The following is a 17,418-nucleotide window of genomic DNA, read 5'->3' as shown; positions in this document are numbered from 1 at the left end:
ACACCCACAAACTCAAACATAGGGTGACGCAGGGATAGTGCATGGGCCACATATACATCAAACAGTTTGTGGGGAATACCATTATAAGGGAATCACAGTATCTCTGTATGTCTCTCTGGATTCTCAATAACATTACAGAATCCAGAATATTACTTACATTGTAACAACAATACACACATTGAAGAAGCTGGCCATGAATTTGTATACAAAAGAGTACAGTACAGTCCTGATTTTTTTTTTTATAAAGTCAAGGGTATGTTCTGTGATAGTGAAGAATGCCTTTCTTCTACATTTTCTGTCAGAGAGGAGAAAAGAGATGACAAACTATGAATATCGACAAAGGCATACAAAGAGATGAACAAAAGGCAATAAAACCCAGTACAGTAAGAAATATTAAAAACATACCCTAAAATGTATTTTCAGTATGCTTAGTACAGTTGTGTCCTTTTCCACACTCTTGTCTTAAAACATTAATGCACTATAATTGTAACCTCTATCTCTCACCTGCCCCATACACATTTATACACATACATTGAACAAAGGTTTTCCTCTTACCTGCCTCAAGGCAAGATGATCCTGTAAGTAGAGCAAATAATCGAGATATAAATCCTATTTAAATCCTTGGTCCAGTATTTTGGTTTAGTGGTAATTGTGCTTTTTTCCCTTGGTCTTGACCCTACCAGCTGACCCTATGCTGTGGTTTACCTCTGAGGAATTCCATCCTGTTCTTTACAAGTGCCTTTTAGTGTTGAGAAAAAGAGAAGGAGGTAACTAGGCATGCCTCATCTCTCTCTCTGTCTCCCTCTCTCTCTCTCCCTCAGACACACACACACACACACACACACCAAACACACACACACACACACACACACACGCTCATCACACTCTGCTACCCTCTCCTATAGTGCCCCCACGTGGTAAAAATGCAAAACTACATCTTGTGAAACCACGGCTGCGGCTTAGTAATAGTCTTTATGGCTTAGGAGGTTCCTAACTGAAGGAAATGACCCAATGATATCTAAGTGGCAGCCATGATAAGAGCTGGTTCAATTCTCAAAATGCTGAAGAGAGGGTGCTTTAAAGCTTCCTTTCTTATCTTCTTTAACATAGGGTACACTGGACCATCTTTTACGAAAGGAACAGAGATATTGTCTTCCCACAATTCTTTGTGTCAGCAACCACAGACGATCAACATGACCCATGTCAATTACATCTGCTGTTGTTTAAATACGTAGCCTAGTCCTTATGAATTCTCCTTATCATCTGTCCTTGATCTCATAAAATGTTCCAATATTCGACCACAGCACATGTCTATGTGCAGATCCTTAGGGCACTATATTGCAAACTTACCAAAGCACCTAAAAGGAAGTAGAGTACAGAACCGCTCAAGTCTCATCTCAGTACATGAAAATAAAAAAAAACATGAAAACAAGTACAACCAAAAACAAAAAAAGTGTCTTTGTGTAATCAACACTGAATAAAACATGTAGTTATACATAGTCCATTGTAATTAGTCTCATACGAATAGGAGGGAAGAGCTTAAACTAAGTGAGTTATTTTCCCTGTAGTGTTCTTGCATAGTGGGCCATATTTACACCAGGTATTCTCTCTTGAAACTGACTGAACCAGTATTTAACCTGTGTAATTATGCTTTTCATTTGGCATGATGAGAGAAGAGAAGGCCCCAATTTTATTATCACATAATGGAGTTATTATCACAATTAGTGTGCGTCCAGTCTGTTTCAGTGGGTCGAATTTTTTTTATCACAATACTGTAGACACTACTTTTGAGTGTGGCAAATATATCATGTGTGATCAGTGGTGCAATGGTTAGTGTTGTTGCATAACAAGTAGCTGACCTGGGTTTCAATTCCTGGGCAATGCAAGATGCTCTTTGGATAAAGGTGTTTGTTATAGTTGCATTTTTGGATCACTTTGTGTCATTGATAGCCCATGACTTACATGTACAGCTTTAATAGTGGGATAATGTCTTGAACGACAACAAAATGCAAATTTCAAAGAAAATGCTGTACCGCAGCTCTTTTGTATAGTTGGAAACAAGGCTGCAAACAAACAAAACAAAACAGAAAACTGAATAAAGTTTCAGCAAACATCAGAATTATTTTATTTTTTAAAATAAATGTATTTATAATTCATATATTTCAAGTGTATCATTTTATTTGTCTGTCAAAGCTGTCTGAATACAGCATCTTTCCATTGCAGGGGTCTTCAACAGGGGGTCCGCGGAGGTACTGCAGGGGGGTCGCGAAATCTTTGGTTGATAAGATAATTTTTTTTAATATTTCTAAAAAAAAATAAAAAAAAAATAAATTCAACCATTTTTTTTTTCACAAATTTAAATGTCTTCCAAATCAGAATTGTATTTATTCCCTTTAAATTTACATTAACATAAATCCAACATATTGTAGCGAACGTATAAATTGATCGAGAAGACGTTATCTTTCAGTCCAATCGACACATTCAGCTACCCACAGGAGCTCTCTCAAGCTGGGCACCGGTTCACTCGCAGCACCTTTCATGCACAGGCACTAGCCAATCAGAAGTCTAAAGAGTGCGAAGGTCAAAAATAAAAGATGGCGGACCAAACTCCATAGCTGGTCTTGTTTGTACCTATAAATTGTTAGTTTGACATTTTTTTGCTTAGATTTAAAAAAAAAAAATAAAGAGAAATAGACACTGTACAAGGTCAAAAAACGTTAATTGTAACTGAAAAATAAGTAATTTATATAGTAGGGGGTCCCTGCTCATCTCGCCATCAGTTTGGGGGTCCCTGGCCTGAAAAACGTTGAAGACCCCTGATCTATAGTGATCTAAAATAAATAGTTTACTGATGTGCTGATCATTGATGGTGCACTGTCTGTTGTTATTCCCCAGAGCGACTTCCAAGTCAGACCAGCATACTTAATTGCGTCACACAGTTGCTCAAATACATCCTTAGCTGTGGTAAGGCCTTGCATTGTTTTTACACAAAGTAATTCCTCTGTCACTTCAGACTGGTTGTTAACACCGCGGACATAAATCACAAGCTGAGCATTATCATTTATGCCAGTGCTCCCGTCCAGAGCCAGAGAATACGCACTGAAACTTTTGTCCCAGTTATGTTTCGATATTCATTGTAGGGACACTAGTTTTTGGAGAAGAAAAGGTTACTCTGAAGTTACTAAAATGTAGTTGTGAAACCAAAACACACTTTCTGAATGCTAAACTAACTCACCTTTGAATAGCTAACACCTATGTTTACAAAGTACATACATGCCACTTCTTCCTCAATGTTTTTAGTTAGGGGGAATATAAAAAAAACATCAATGCATGTCACACTACCTAAAAGAGTCTAACAGGCCTGTGACTCCCAACGGTTACGTTCAGTTCAGCTCAGTAGAATTGTTACTCGATAGCCGGATGATTTCTTTTTCTGTTATTGCAACATCTCTGATGATACTATGAAAAGAAAGTGAAATGATCTTTTATGTGTTTCTGTATATCATTAAGAACAAACTAAGACATTAATTAACATTTGACTTGCATTTATTTATTGCTCATTACAGTAGTGAAGCTTGTGTATAACATTCACTTAATTGACATTGAAAAGATCATTTTTAGAACAAAAAAGGTTTTTATCTAGAAAACAGAAAGAAAGAGATGATGCTTACAGAGTATTGTGTAAATAAGGGTTTAAAGACCATGGTAACCCTTGAGTTAGCTCTAGCTCTGGCATACAATTTAGATCTGTCTAATCATCCCAAGGCTTGGTCTCGACCATTGCCTGATCTTGATAATTGAAAAACCGAAGGAAGGCTCTTGGAGCCATTGGATGGTTAAAGCAATACTCATAAACATCGAAATCTGCAAACTTATGATCTGTTGTTTGGACTAAGTCTGTTACATATACATAAGCCACATATGAAGCCTCTGGAATCTGATAATAACCTATCCACCAGCGTGGAAAACTATCCTTCCAGTTAGTGAAGGATTTTTTAACATAGACCTGTGCACAAGCCAATCCATCTCTTGTGAAGAGCTGCATGCTGGCATCAGTGTTTTGGAGCTTCACGGGGTTGCCTTGGGCACCATCAAGCTCACGGCCTCTCCAAAGGGTTTTGGTTTGCTTTGATCCCTTAAGCAGGAGCCTCACCTGAAGCCCTGCCTTCAGCGTTGTATTGGTGGGGAAAGAACCAGAGGCGAGGTCATAGACAGCTTTCTCTACAAGGATATCTGAGCTATCGTCATTTTGAAACAGCGCCACCGTCAAGCCCTCCTCTTCAACTTTGGTATCTGGTATGTTGGCCCAATTCACTACGGCGTACCCCTGAGCTGTGGTGCTCACCTTCAGGCTCACTGGGTTCCAGTCGCAAACCTCGCCCTCTGAGCTGCCCGGTGAGCAGTGCAGGTGGCTCATGCACTCCTCTCCAACATCGAGGGTGAAGTCGGAGCAGTGAATGTTACTGAGGCAAAGCTGCCGGCCGTAGATGTCATAGTCGGCAAGAGTGAGGAACCACGCGAGGTTCTGATCTTCGTACATGTTGCGAGCTTCTTCTTCCTTCGGTTTCAGAGCCGGACAGAGAATGGCTACTTTATGTTGCGTGATGTCTCTGATCTCATTCAGGAGTTGCGTTGAGATCTCATAGGTGAGGTCGTGAATCAAACGGAGACCTGAGACGGCAGTCTGTGTGACGTAGACCTCTTTTATATGGAGGCCACTGGGGAGAACTTTTAGTCGGAAAATAATTCTGTCTCGGTTCCTGTTGGTGTCGTCTCTGGGTGCGTTTTCTTCCAGCGCACAGTACGAATTGTAGTAATCTTGGCTGACATAGGACGGGAATTTAGCTGCTTCATTTTTGAGATTCCCAATGATGTAATATGACTCATCTTCGGTGTTAAGGGGGAGCTTTGGGAGAAGCTTCTGGTTATTTGCATAGATTTTGCACCCATAGTCTCCGATCATGGGATCATAATCTTTAGGCAGGACGAAATCTTCACTGTTAAATTCTGTGTGTAAAGCGAACCAGTAGAGTAACATGAGACCGTTGTGGGGAAACTTCTTGCCATACGTGATGCTTGTCAGATCTGCTATTTGATGAAGCCTCTTGATGTTTGAGATTGCTTCCAAACAGAGACAGAACAGGTTGAGGGCAAGTACTGCTGTCAGCCTTATCATAACCCTAGGAGAGAAAAGATGTGTTTTTAGTGACAGTATGACATTTTATTTTGTTTTATTTTATGTAGGCTATTTAAGAAATCTAATAAAACATACCTGTTGGCATGTGCTCCTACTCTTTATGTCTGGATGACTCCCAAGTCTTCAAAATGTCTGAATTGTCTAGAATCAGATAGCATATTCAAAAGTCTTTCAATCTGATCATGGCATTATTTTAAAATAATTAATCAAATTAAAACATCATTCTGATTAACCTTTTTAAATAGCATTTAGAAGAAAAAAAAACAGAACAAGAAATTATCCTCTAATCAAGACTGAATTCTTATGTGTTTAGACGTAGAGTATTTGTCATGTCACACACACAACAATAAGTAATTTAAAATAACGTTATAAAAAGAGAAGCCTTACCCAAATATCTTAGTGCTCAGTATGGTGGAGATATGGGATCTGAGACGGTGCTGGTGCCTTTATAGTGTAGCCAAAGTCAGCAGGTATGTACACTTGACTTGCCCGCCCGCCCGCCTCCCCCCCCCCCCCCCCTTCACATTGGGATATTACCGTTAAGAGCACAATAGCAAAAGACTCAGTTAGATTCCTCTGCTGTGACAGCCAGTAAATGTGGGATGCGCCTCCTTTCTGTCAGGTTATTGTGGAGCCTACACCACAGCACCATAAACTAGACTAATAATATTCCTTGACACTCATTTTGCCACATCCAAAGCAGGTCTATCTTTGCAACAGTGTCATTAGATTCGTAACACTCTTTGATTATTAATACATCCATATAAAAAGGATCTTGAAATATTTGTATGAAATGTAAATGGACAGATGGAATGTAGAGTTTTGGTGAAAATTAAAAAAAGATTCACATGTAAGAGGATAAAACAAATATTCAATGAATCAGGTGTCTCTGTACAATCTCTTACTCTTGCAAGAAAAGGTTTCTGTAAAAAAAAAACTATACTTTTTATTTAAGTCACCATCATCTGGTACATTTCATGCATCAAGTGCTCGTATCATGGATGCCCCTGGGTCCCAAATGGGAACAACATAGTGAGAGCATGTGAGAACATGTGTGTGGTCCCAATCCCCACTGTCCTGATGTTTCTAGAAGTTTCTATGAACTATTGGGTGGTTATTATCTATGGGAACTCTAATCTACCCCTGATCTGCTATCTAATGGCTGAGCAACGGAGATGTTTTTTTTTTTTTTTATGTTGCAAAACATTAGACCTCTCTATACACATCAAGTCAGCTAAGGGGTGAGCTGAGGTGAATATGCCATTGTGGTACATGCCCATCACTGTTTCTGCAGAGGGTGGGGATGGAGAGGAAGATAAAAGTTTCAGAGAGGTAAATATTAAGTTCATTTAGAAGTGTGTATTTACCATATCATATCCAGCTATCATATAGACTTTGCTTGAGAGCAGTGGCGGTTCTAGGATTTTTCTGAAGCAGGGGCCACAATGGGGCCAAATGTAACCTTCAGGGGCCAACAGTGTCATCACCATCTGATATCCAGTGATGACGCTGCTTAAATAAACATCAATTTGCGACAAGGCAATACACACATACTGACAGTAAAGAACATCTACTTCTAGTCAACTATCCAAAAGCAACAATGAATAACTCAGTATCCCTTTTCAAACTGAAATAAAAAAAATCATGAATCAGTAATTGTAATATAAATATATTTAATTCAGTGTGCATAAAGGGCACATAAAACACACTAAACATAAAAGATAGCAACAGCTTTTAACTGTAGCCTATATACAACAACATATTCTCTCTCGCTCTCACTCACTCACTCTCTCACACACACACACACACACACACACAGCTTGTCCTTCTAAGCTTTGTTTATAGTCGCTAGTCCTAACAAGGTGGCAAAAAGCATGTATAGGCTACACCTCTCTCTCTCTCTTCAGAAAAGAAGAATTCTCCGATTGCCATGCTTTGCGCTAAAACGCCTGACAAATTAATTCAAGTCCAATGACTTGGCCCGTCGAGACTCAACGCTTAGCACACCCAGGTGATTCAGACGAGGATTGTACACAAATAAATAGCCTAGGCAATGCACTGCAATTCATAGATACACATAAGTTTGAAAATCATCCAGCTAGGAATGAGAAATGTGATTCGGAGATCGCATAGACTACTTGCTAAATCATTTAGAATTAGCAGCATTGTTCTTTTTAACTTGCGCTTGCGAGTTGACACAACAGTAGCAGGCTACCCCTGCATGTCGAAGGTTAATTTTTCCTGCTTAATGAAAATGCAAGCCCATATCTAATGATATTAGCCTATTGGTGATGATCGACCTCTTTCAAAATACCATGCACCTTCATTTTGTTTCTCTCACCTCGCCATTCATCTGTCTACTACGATATGTCTGTTGAAGTGCACCATTTGAGATTCACTGAAAACAAACACAGAATATCGCGTGGCTATCTGATTGATTGACGTGATTTTCAGCCAACCAAAGTTCGTTTTGGTGGTCACCAAAGCCTTAAGACCCACCCCATGTGTATTTTTAACCAACCAGAGTGAGTTATATGCTGCATTCGTCATGAAAACAGCACGTGTACAAAATGCTGCGCTACGCAGCAACCGGCAGGAACAGAACGCTTCTTTTTCTATTCACTTGTATTGACGCAACCGGCGCACTGCCACCAACAGTTTAGAGGTGGAACTGCAGCAGTGATCATTTAATTCTCCACTTGGTTTTCCGGTTGGTTTTCTCGCCAGGTGATTGGCAGAACAGGGGCCAATCAGGGGCCAATCAAATTAGAGGAGGGGCCTCGGCCCCCCTGGCCCCGCCTCTAAATCCGCCCCTGCTTGAGAGCCTTTAACTGTCTATTTTTCTCAGCACCTATGATGTTTCAAGACATTCATGTGAACAACACAACCTATCTGGACCTATCTGAATATGGTTTGAAGATCTGCAAACAGAACTTTGAAATCACGAGAAGAAACAGTATAAACTCCAAACCTTAAAATGAATTTGTCTCTCTCTTCTTCACACAAACAAAAACACTTAATCAGCATGACCATTTTGATACAACAGTGTTGCCATAAAGGAGATATAAGATTGTACAGTCACCTTCTCTACATCCTTTTTCAGTGCTGTGCCACACAGATAAGACCCATGTTAAAGGTCAGTCACTCAGTGCACTTTCATCATCTCATGAAATATGCTTTAGACTTTGCTGTTCAGACTAAGTCCTCCTTAGTTACACAGCGGTCTGACTCTAGCATTTCACAAACTTTACAGAAGAACACATTGACCAACATTTTTAATATTGATTTGAAAGAATTCCTCAAAGCTGATTCAGAATTATGGATATAGGAGGGGAGGGTGGGAGGGGAGGCTCCACTTGTGCCTCTACTGTTGCAAGACTAGCATCCACTGGATCATACCGGCGCATACACTACATGTCCGTCAGTAAAGGCACCCTGGATGTTCTTAATCTATCAATTAAGAACATTGATTAAACTATCAATTAAGAACATTGATTAATCTATCAATTAAGAACATCCAGGTTGCCTTTAATGAGATGGAACAGGCACATGCACAGAAGCAAAATGATCATGGGGCACGATGAGAGGCCTAGTAGGCCAGTTACTCAGTCAGAGGGATGTGAGTACTTGCTTTGTTTGCAAAGACAGATTTAGCTGGTGGATTGAAGCTCAGAGCTCCTACTGATGCTGTTGAAAGGGCATTGTGAAAAAACACAAAATCAAAACAAAATGAAAAAAGAAAGACCCATTTATTTATGCGTTTATTTGCAAAGGGACAGTGTACATTGATAAACATTTCCCAGAAAATGTAAATGCACCGGAATTAGCTAGGTAAGCTAGTTTCATCTGTTGTCCCTTGGCAGGGCATGACTGAGATATATGGAAATAAAATATAATATAAAATATAATAATTATAAAAAAAAAATAAGCAACAGTTTGACAAAACAGTGCAGTTAAGAAAACAAATTGTAAAAACCAGACAGACATACAAGGTAAACAACAGTGTGACAAAACAGTGCAGTTAAGATAACAAAATATAAAAACCAGGCAGACAAGGTGTTTGACATAAAAAGACGTTACGAGAGAGAGCCTGTATATTTCCACCTTCAGAAATATTGGCACATTTCTATTATTATCCTAAGATAATTCTTAGGATCTAGTCGAATCTAAACCTAAAAAGGGAAACAAAACAAGCCTTCAGACAATAAACAATCCTGTGCTCTGTGTGAGAAGTGTAAAGCCTGATTGAGGAATGCAGAAATTATGAAAACAAACCATGATAAAGTGTGCTGGCAGGCAGAGTTAGTAATTTCCTTCAGTGGATAGTAAGTATCATTATACTGTTTGTCTGTAAGGGCAAGAGGCCATGATAAGACCCCATTTACGTAATATATGTTTTTCTTTGACAAGACAGGCCAATGTCCCAACCTGTGCTCTATCGACCAGTATGAATTACGACCTTAGAGAAAATACAGTGTGCGCATCTCATGAGTGACATTTCTTCAAGCGTCCGTCCCAGATTGTGCTTACAGTTTTTCACTATTGTTAAGAAGTAAAAAGCGAAAATTCGGCACAATCTGCACAACCTTCACGTCATGTATCAATCGCTCGCCCCAAGTGGGAAATACTTGAGACCCCCTTATCTGCATTAGACTCTGATTTTCCTTGTGAACACACTGATCAATTATATATCACGTTATTGTCAAAACACTGTACACAAAGTTTTGTTGTTGCACACAATTTTCAAGTAAAATCTCAAAGCATCAACCTGCAAGACACAAATAGTCAAATCTCTAAACTTTCAGGTCTTTTGACCAATTTGCAGTGAGGACTGCACCATTAAAGTGTCTTGAGCCTCTGTTTTGTTTGGTAAAGTATTGAAAATTTGAAAAGATCGACAACCAGAGAAGGCGAGGGGTAAGAGAGAGAGGAGGAGGAAGAGGAGGACAAGAAGGAGGAGGAGTAGGAGGTTGAGGATTAGGAGGACAGAGAGAAGGAAGAGGAGGACAAGAAGGAGGAAGAGAATGAAGAAGGAGAATGGTCATCTCTAATGAGATTTGGGCCGCTGTGGTAGACCATGTTTTCATTGTTTTTCATTAGAACCTTCAGGATGGAAAACAAGTACGAAATCTGTTTGCCTTGTGTACTGTAATACTGCATATCAATAGAATATAGTGTGCTCACAGTATTTGTATTTTGCAGGACTGAAAGAGAACCACGCTGTGGAGGAAGAAAACACACTTTCAATATTTTTTGAAAGCAAAGTAGCATTTTCCAGGAGATATAAAGGGTTTTGCATTTTTTGTTAGTTGTTTTGGGATTTGTGTTTAGAGTTTTGAGAAAACGAGGCATGCTTTACGTAAAAAAAATGTGTGTTAGCAATTGAGAAAAACTGTAAGCATTTTGTATACAATTTTATGTTAATACAATCCAGTGTTTGGTGGAACAGGAGACTGAAATTGTAAATATGGTTTGTGAGAACAACGGTATTGCTGTTTTATGTTTGACTATGAACAATGTAGGCCTACACTGATACATTTTACAAAAGGAGAAATGGCTCAATAAATCATTGTCATTCATATGGTGTGATTCGATGATTGTGTTTTCAATTTTGCACTTCTGTGTGCTGTAAATGCTTGGTAGTGTGCAGCAAATGCTTAGTTGTGTGTACTAAATGAATGTATGTGTGTGTGTTTTGAAAATATGGCTGTGTGTACCAAATGAAAACACGAGTTCCATTTTGTGAACAGTTAAGAGATTTGATAGCAAAGAGTCATCTTGCAAAGGGAGTGTCAGGTTTAGCCTTTTGTGTGTGAGGTTTTCAGTTTTCTGTGTGCAGTTTTGAGAAAGCCGTTATTGTATTGAAAAACGGGTTTTAGCAACAGTGAAAAACTGTAATCAGCATGACCATTTTAAAACAACAGTGTTGCCTAAAAAGAGATTGTACAGTCACCTTCTCTACATCCTTTTTCAGTGCTGTACCACACAGATAAGACCCATGTTAAAGGTCAGTCACTCAGTGCACTTTCATCATCTCATGAAATATGCTTTAGACTTTGCTGTTCAGACTAAGTCCTCCTTAGTTAAACACAGCGGTCTGACTCTAGCATTTTTAGGTCCTAAACGGCCCCACATAATAATCAATCAATCAATTTGTTTATTTGATCAAGAGGGACAGTGTACATTCATGAACATTAAAATGTAAATTCACCCAATTATAGCCAAAAGGCTAGTTTCCATTGGCAGTCCCCCTGCCAGAGTGAAAAAGGCTAAGGGATATTCCCTACCCATTTAACGAGAAGTCCTCAAGCACTTTATTCCGTTAATCGAACATCCACTGAAGTAGCTTTAAAGTATTAAGCGGACGCTTTTGTCCAAAGTGACTTACAAAATATTAGAATAACACTAGAATATGCATTTCCTGAAAGTAGTACCAGAGCATGGAATGCAAAAGTGTGAAAGAAGAAAGGAGAGAAGAGTGAACACGAATGGCTATGGATAAAGACAGTAAAGAGAAGAGGGATAATAATGAAAGAATGAGAGAAAATGGGGTGAAGCAGAGAGATGGAGTGTGAGAAAGAGGAGTTAAAAAGGGATAGAAAAAAACGTGGATGGAGGTTCTACAGAGAGAGGGAATAAGTGAAAATATGAGAGAGAATGGACTGGAGTAAGAAGATGTTAGAATGATCGATGGATGAAGTGAAAGATATAGACATGGCATGGAGAAAGTAAAGGAAATGGAAGGGAGGATAGAGGACTGTAAAGTCAAAGAAGTCTGACAAAAAAGTCGAAAAAAAGAGAAGGAATTGATGGACAGGGCAATTGAATAAATTGGACGAGATAAAGAGACAAATGAAGAGGGAAAATAATGAGAGCAGGAGAGAAAATGGAGTCAAGCAGAGATATTGAGTGTGAGGAAGGATAGAGGACTGTAAAGTCGAAGTTGAAAAAAGAGTAGGAATTGATGGACAGAGTAAATGGAAGAATAAAGGATAGAAGAGTGAACATGAGTGGCTATGGATAATGAGATGAAGAGAGAGTGAAGTGGGAAATTATTGAAAGATGGAAAGAAAATGGAGTGAAGCAGAGAGGGAGTGTGAGAGAAAGTGTTCTGAGATAGAGAGAAAGAAAAGAGAAAAGTAAGGAAGGTGTCTCTTCATATTCCTAGTTTTACAGTTGAATGGAGAGGGACAGAGAGAAGAGGTGTCACTAGGTGGGTTTCCATCCCATGTTTTAATGCACATTTTCTCTATGTGAATATTTAATCCTGGTTGGAAACGCGTGCAATGCGCATTACAGTAATATCTTAAAAAGTATAAAGTTAAAAAAAAATAGTATAAGTGTCTTTACCCTAACAAGACCTACGCGACAAAGTGTGAAACAACGTTTCTACGTTTAGCGGTTTGAGCTGAATTAAGTGCAGAAGTTCAGTATAGAGAATAAGAAGAAGAACTAGAAAATGAAGGAAATGCATGAAATGCAAAAGTTAAGAAAGGAAGAAGAAAAGAAAGAAGAGTGAAAGAAGTAAAGAAGAGTGGAAGAAGGAAAAAAGAGTGGAAGAAGGAAAGAAAGAAGAGTGAAAAAAGAAAAGAAGAGTGGAAGAAGGAAGGAAGAAAGGAAGGAAGAGTGGAAGAAGGAAAGAAGAGTGGAAGAAGGAAAAAAGAGTGGAAGAAGGAAATAAAGAAGAGTGAAAAAAGAAAAGAAGAGTGGAAGAAGGAAAGAAGAGTGGAAGAAGGAAATAGAAAGGAAAGAATAGTTGAAGAAGGAAAGAAGAAAGGAAAGAAGAGTGGACGAAGAAAAAGAAGAAAGGAAAGAAGAGTGGAAGAAGGAAAAGAAGAAAGGAAAGAAGAGTTGAAGAAGGAAAGAAGAAAGCAAAGAAGAAAAGAAGAGTGGAAGAAGGAAAGCAGAAAGGAAAGAAGAGTGAACAAGAGTGGTTATGGATAAAGACAGTAAAGAGGGAGTGAAGCGGGGAAATAGTAAGAGGGATTGAGAGAGGGATAGAGAGAAAGATGGAGAGAAAAAAAGTAGAGTATTGGAGCTGGCAATAAAAGCAGTCACCCTGTTCTGGTCGGCTCATTTATCAGAACAACTACCTAAAACAGGAATAGATCAGTAATAATAAAGTAATAAAGCCAAGAAACAAAGCATCAACACGATTCACACTGGATTACCCGGTTACTGCTCTGAGATTGCGACAAGTACCTTAGCAAGTAGGCTAGTGTACCTTGTCATCCAACTGGTAATACTGCAATGCCAGTAGAACATATATGGGAAGATAATTTAAGTTGTCATTCACCAGACCAGGTGTTCATACTTGTTTAATCCAGGAAATTGTGTAAAATGATAAAGAACAGCGTTGGGTAGGCTAAAGGCTGCTAGCTAACAGCTGGCACTGCATGACATGTGGGATTTACGATAGTCGCCGACCCTGTGTATTGCCGTGGAAGCCCAAGTGGAGTGAAAGACCCCCCCTTCCCCTTGCCCAGCTGGCTGAGGTTTTCATATGTTACAGTTTTTCACTATTGTTAAAAAGTATAAAGCGAAAATTCGGCACAATCTGCACAACCTTCACTTCATGTATCAATCGCTCGCCCCAAGTGGGAAATACTTAAGATTCCCTTATCTACATTAGAGTCCGATTTTCCTTGTGAACACACTGATGTCAATTACACATCACGTTGTTGTCAAAACAGTGTACACAAAGTTCTGTTGTTGCACACAATTTTCAAGTAAAATCTCAAAGCATCAACCTGCAAACCACAAATAGTCAAATCTCTAAACTTTCAGGTCTTTTGACCAATTTGCAGTGAGGACTGCACCATTAAAGTGTCTTGAGCCTCTGTTTTGTTGGATAAACTATTGAAAACTTTGAAAAGATCCACAACCAGAGAAGGAGAGGGGTAAGAGTGAGAGGAGGAAGAAGAGGAGGACAAGAAGGAGGAGGAGTAGGAGGTTGAAGAGTAGGAGGACAGAGAGAAGGAAGAGGAGGACAAGGAGGAGGAACAGAATGAGGACAAGGTGAAGAAGGAGGAGGATCAGGAGAAAGAAGAAGGAGAATGGTCATCTCTAATGAGATTTGGGCCGCTGTGGTAGACCATGTTTTCATGGTTTTTCATTAGAACCTTCAGGATGGAGAACAAGTACGAAATCTGTTTGCCTTGTGTACTGTAATACTGCATATCAATATAATATACGTAGTGTGCTCACAGTATTTGTATTTTGCAGGACTGAAAGAGAACCACACTGTGGAGGAAGAAAACACACTTTCAATATTTTTTGAAAGCAAAGTAGCATTTTCCAGGAGATATAAAGGGTTTTGCATTTTCAGTTAGTTGCTTTGGAATTTGTGTTTAGAGTTTTGAGAACGAGGCATGCTTTCAAAAAATGTGTGTAAGCAATTGAGAAAAACTATAAGCATTTTGTATACAATTTTATGTCAATACAATCTGGTGGAACAGGAGACTAAAATTGTAAATATGGTTTGTGAGAACAACGGTATTGCTGTTTTATGTTTGACTATGAAAAATGTAGGCCTACACTGATACATTTTACAAAAGGAGAAAGGGCTCAATGAGTCATTGTCATTCATATGGTGTGTTTCGATGATTGTGTTTTCAATTTTGCACTTCTGTGTGCTGTAAATGCTTGGTAGTGTGCAGCTAATGCTTAGTTGTGTGTACTAAATGAATGTATGTGTGTGTGTTTTGAAAATATGGCTGTGTGTACCAAATGAAAACACGAGTTCCATTTTGTGAACAGTTAAGAGATTTGATAGCAAAGAGTCATCTTGCAAAGGGAGTGTCAGGTTTAGCATTTTGTGTGTGAGGTTTTCAATTTTCTGTGTGCAGTTTTGAGAAAGACGTTACTGTTTTGAAAAACGGGTTTTAGCAACAGTGAAAAACTGTAATTGAATTGACCTGGAAAGCTGACCAATAGACAGAATCTCATTCTGTCTCATCACAAGACGTTTTAATTAAAATCCTTGTCGTTTTCAACCAATGGCTGCCGCAGGGTGTGTAAGGCTAGTCTGCTAACAGTCAATATGCTAAGAGCCTTTCGCACCTCTGTCAGCGGGAGGTGAGAGGTATGCTAAACAAATCGCCCCCCCTCCCCTCGCACGTTCCTTCCCGGGAATTTCCTTTCATATGCGGCAGACGGATATTTCGGGGGAATGTCCGCGATCGACCAGGAATGCAGTGTGGTAGCGAGCTATTTAATGGCACTCATCTTTGCTCTGATTATGAAGATGTGTTTTGTTTTCACCTTCCAGACGACAGCGTTGTGAACCCATCCACTTCTGAAAATTAAATAATATCTGTGCTTTTGTAGGCTTTCAGTTTTTGAGATGTGATAGAGATTATTTCCAAACACTGTTAATGACTTAAGAATATAATAATCAAGTGCCTTGTATTAATATATTCCTTGTATGAATCATGTGCTTATGAAAGCAGGAGCATGGCTTTTCTCTCTGTGTGTGTAACTAGAATATTAGGTGCCACTTAGTCTGCATAAGAACAGGAGCATGTTTAGACCAGAGGAGATAAGAAAGGAACTGTGCTTCTTCCGACCTTGTGCAAAACTGCCATCCTCGCAAGACAGGGAGCCTCGGACGTGAGAAATCCACCACGTGGTAACCCCTGCTGAAAACCAAACTTCCGACTATATAAACCTTGTGCGATAGGTGTATCAGTGCCTTCACTTTCAGCCTTGTGCTGGGAGGGGAGCCCGATTGCAATTGTCTTTGTTGTCTGTCTAATAAATATACTTTAATGCCGCTCCGGAGTCCTGAGGTAACTTTAAGGTGAATTTTCACCTATCAAGATGTGTACTGGGACAGATTTTCTATAAGATAGATGTAAATATCTCCACACTGGAGCTCAGGCAGGGACTTCGTTGAGGTTAAAGAAATAAAAATGTCAGCGGGTGCAGTAAATGGATCACAAGTTCCTAAAATGTTTTTTTTTTTCTAAATGTCTCTGTCTGGCTATAGTGGTATGGTCTGTGGTTGATGGCGATCGTAGTTGAGTAGGCGGCACTGCTCGAAGTTGTCCTCTGTTTGTCGCCATTTTCGCTGTTCTTTATGCCCGCCAGCTACCTTGGAGTCACATGACTGAAATCTATCGATTAAGCGCAGAAGTCCGAAGAAAGAATAATAATAAGAAGAAGTATGAGAAGCCTTGGAATAACAATACAGGGCATTCCATGCACTGTAATAAGAAAAGTCGAATAACAATATAGGGCATTTCATACACTGAAATAAGAAGCCTAGGACTAACAATACAGGGCATTTCATGCACTGTAATAAGTGGGATAATGTGTAGTCCACTGGTCAGTATCAGAACACGGCAGACACGGCACACACACACACACACATACACACACACATGACATACACATGGCCCACACATACACACAGACACTGATACACTATCAAGTACTTTATTGCTCAGTTTGTTGTCAGTAACCTCTACTCTGCAAGGTTAATGCCTAACAGTGCAATTAAACATGCCATGTTTACAGTAAGCTCTCAAGGTTTTACTTAGACCCAGTAACAATACAGTATAATTCAATACAGTTATTTACAATCATATTGACTATAATGGGTTATTCAATAGGCAGGCGAAAGCACTGTATATAAATACACACTCTCTTTCTCTCTCACACACACACACACACACACACACACACACACGGAGACACACACACGGAAACACACACACACACGGAGACACACACACGGAAACACACACACACAAACACACACACACACACTCAAACACCCAGGTCCCACACCTCTTGCAGGGTCCTCTTATTCTCATGAAAATTAGGTCATATGAGGGGGTCTAGAGAAAGGGAGATTTCCTGTGTGAGTGTCTCTGGCTTAATGATCTCGATGTGGTGTTGTACCTTTCAAACCCATACACACCACAAGTAGCTCTTAGCCTTCACTGTGGTCTTCTGTCATTTAGTTTCTTCTAGTACTACAGAACTCTGATAAAATGTCAACAACAAATGTCCTGTTTTTAATAAATAAGTTAACAATTACAGAGCAAGAACATTATGCTAAATAACACGTATCGTATTTGTTTATTGTTTATAATTTGTTAATTGTTCACGACAACCAGTGTTTCCCTGCCTGACAGAAAACCCAACCGTCACAAACAAACCAGACTCAAATCAAGATTGGCTGCTGTATGTTTATGTCTGCGCCGCCTGTGCAG

Source organism: Sprattus sprattus, assembly GCF_963457725.1.
Source record: "Sprattus sprattus genome assembly, chromosome: 17".
Lineage (NCBI taxonomy): Eukaryota > Metazoa > Chordata > Actinopteri > Clupeiformes > Clupeidae > Sprattus > Sprattus sprattus.
The sequence above is the reverse complement of the archived record's forward strand: the minus strand, read 5'-3'. Positions refer to the sequence as shown.